Consider the following 279-nt stretch of genomic DNA (forward strand, 5'->3'; position numbering starts at 1 on the left):
AATTCTTTCCCCAAAGATGACGAGCAATTTAACCTGAGGCCTTGGACTGTTTCATAGAACTGTGATCTAGGACTATCAGGTCAGGGAAGGAGGCAGGAGTGTCTCTTGGAGGCAGCCTTCTTGAGGCCTGGCCTCCCTGCCCCAGAATCAGGGAGACCCAAGGCCTCACTTTTGCCTAGCAGTAAAGCAAAGGCATGCCTACAAATAGACTGTACCAGGGCAAGGCTATTTAGGACAGTTTCATTTAATAATTAAACTCAAAAACATTGACTGGCTGGC

The sequence above is a fragment of the Spermophilus citellus genome, assembly GCF_964194105.1.
Source record: "Spermophilus citellus genome assembly, chromosome: 17".
NCBI classification, from domain to species: domain Eukaryota; kingdom Metazoa; phylum Chordata; class Mammalia; order Rodentia; family Sciuridae; genus Spermophilus; species Spermophilus citellus.